The sequence below is a fragment of the Myotis brandtii genome, unplaced genomic scaffold, assembly GCF_000412655.1.
Source record: "Myotis brandtii unplaced genomic scaffold, ASM41265v1 scaffold373, whole genome shotgun sequence".
Taxonomy (NCBI): Eukaryota; Metazoa; Chordata; class Mammalia; order Chiroptera; family Vespertilionidae; genus Myotis; species Myotis brandtii.
The window spans coordinates 1,138,952-1,141,877 of NW_005364339.1; positions in this window are offsets into that span (position 1 = coordinate 1,138,952).

Consider the following 2,926-nt stretch of genomic DNA (forward strand, 5'->3'; position numbering starts at 1 on the left):
AACTTTCTATACTGTTTTTAAGCAGAAAATTCTTTCTGAAGTTAACAAATCTTTTGAAGGAAAATAGTCATAACTGTACATATACAGTTAAACAAATATATGGATTTAACTTGCAAAATAGCTCCATGGTAAAAATATATTTTGACTTTTGTTTTCTAAATCAGTTTAGAAGTGAATAATGCTTAAATTCTATTTTCAATTTTCTGGGAAGAATATAGCCAAAACATATAAAAGGAAATTAAATGTACCCAACAAGTATCTCACCTGTGGGTGGTGGAATGTCTTGTTGTATTGCTCTACTCATTAACACTTTTTAGTTGATTAAGTCATCATTATTTTGAACTGCTTTTAAATGTGCTTAACACCTGCACATTCAAAGAAAAACAATCAAGATTTACACATAAAAAGCAACTTTATGAGGTAACTTACAAATGATTAGCAATCTCCCAAAAAGGAAATGCAGAACAATAGGAGGAAAGGTTGATAATATAGATCTCAACTATATCTGGGACCCTGGCCATATAACCATATATTTGTAAATCATTATGCTGTCCAAAATTATTTTTTATCTTTTAATATTTTTAATTGAAATAAATCAATTTGCTAGTGCTCTTAAAACACCTTTATTCTTTTTTATTGTTTAAAATATTACATATGTCTCCTTTTTCCCTGATTGCCCCACCACCACCACTCCCATCCCTCAGGACAAGCCCCCACCGCCCCAGTGTCTGTGTCCATTGGTTATGCTAATATACATGCATACAAGTCCTTTGGTTTATCTCTAACCCCCGCCCCCTCCCCTGGCCTCTCTCTGAGATTGGATACTGATTTCATTCTCAGCTTCATCTACTGAGTAGATTCTACTCTATTGTTGATTCCCTGTAAATTATTCTTCATTTCAGTTAATGTATCCTTCATTTCTGAATGGTTCATTTTTCTGGCTTCCATGTTTTTTTTATGGTTTCTAAAAACAATAAAACAGAAGTTTTAGAAAAGCTTTTAGTTTTTGTCTGAAGTTAGATGGTCTGTTCAGTGTTACCTTGTCTCTGGAACTGTTTCTGTTCATCAGTTATGTTGTTCATTATATCCCATGTATAAGTGAGATTATGTAATATTTACCTTTACCCAGCTGGCTTCTTTCTCTTAGCATAATGCTCTCGAGTTCCATCCATGCTGTTGCAAATAGTAAAAGTTCCTTCTTCTTTATAGCAGCGTAGTATTCCATAGGTTTTTAATCCACTCATCTGCTGATGGGCACTTAGGCTGTTTCTAAAAATTAACTATTGTAAATTGTGCTGCTATGAACATAGGGGTGCATATATCCTTTCTGATTGGTGTTTCTGGTTTCTTGGGATATAGTCCTAGAAGTGGGATGATTACTGGGAATGGGAGTTCCATTTTAACTTTTTGAGGAAACTCCATGCTGTTTTCCACAATGGCTGCACCAGTCTGCATTCCCACCAGCAGTGCATGAGGGTTCCTTTTTCTCCCCATCCTCGCCAGCACTTGTCATTTATTGATTTGTTGATGATAGCTATTCTGACAGGTGTCAGGTGGTATCGCATTGTTGTTTTGATTAGCATCTCTCGGCTGATTAGTGACTTTGAGCATGTTTTCATATGACTCTCAGCCTTCTGTATGTCCTCTTTCAAAAAGACTCTATTTAGGTCCTTTGTGCATTTTTTGATTGGATTGTTTATCTTCCTTTTGTTAAGTTGTTCCCTGTGAATTTTGGAGATTAAATCCTTATCTGAGATAGCATTGGCAAATATGTTCTCCCATGCAGTGGGTTTTCTTGTTGTTTTGTTGATGGTTTCTTTTGCTGTGCAGAAGGTTTTATTTTGATGTAGTCCCATTCGTTTATTTTCTCCTTAGTTTCCTTTGCCCTAAGAGCTGTATCAGTAAAGATATTGCTATGACATATGTCTGATATTTTGCTGTCTATGGAGTCTTCTAAGATTTTTATGGTTTTTCCTCTTACATTTAAGTCCTTTACCATTTTGAGTTTATTTTTGTGTATGATGTAAGTTGGTGATCTAGTTTCATTGTTTTGCATGTATCTGACCAATTTTCCCAGCAAAATAATTGAAGAGACTGTCTTGACTCCAGTGTATGCTTTTGCCTCCTTTGCCAAATATTAATTGAGTGTAATAGCTTGGGTCTATTTCTCGGTTCTCTGTTCTGTTCTATTGGTCTATATGTCTGTTCTTGTGTCAGTACCAGGCAGTTTTGAGAACTGTAGCTTTGTAATATAGCCTGATATCTGGTATTGTGACCCCTCCAACTTTATTCTTCTTTCTCAGGATTGCTGTGGTTATTTGGGGTCTTTTTTTATTCCAGATGAATTTTTGGAGCGTTTGTTAGGTCTTTGAAATATGCTGCTGGTATTTTCACGGAGATTGTATTGAATCTATAAATTGTTTTGGGTAGTATGGACATTATAATGATGTTGATTCTACCAACCCATGAACACGGTTTGTTCTTCCATTTCTTTTTATCTTCCTCTGTCTCTTTTTTCATTGTCCTGCAGTTTTCCAAGTACAGGTTTTTTACCTACTTTGTTAAGTTTATTCCTAGGTATCTTAATTTTTTTGTTGCAATGGTAAATGAGATTGTGTTTTTAGTTGCTCCTTCTGTAAGTTCATTATTGATGTATAAGAAAGCCATAGATTTCTGGGTGTTAATTTTGTATCCTGCTACATTGCTGAACTCATTTATTAAGTCTATTGATTTTTTTGGTGGAGTCCTTAGGGTTTTCCTATGTACAATATCATGTCATTTGTGAATAATGACAGTTTTACTTCTTCTTTTCCAATTTGTATGCCTTTTATTTCTTCTTTTTGTCTGATCACTATGGCTAGCACTTCCAATACTATGTCCAACAGGGGTGGTGAAAGTGGGCATCCTTGTCTTGTTCCTGTTCTTA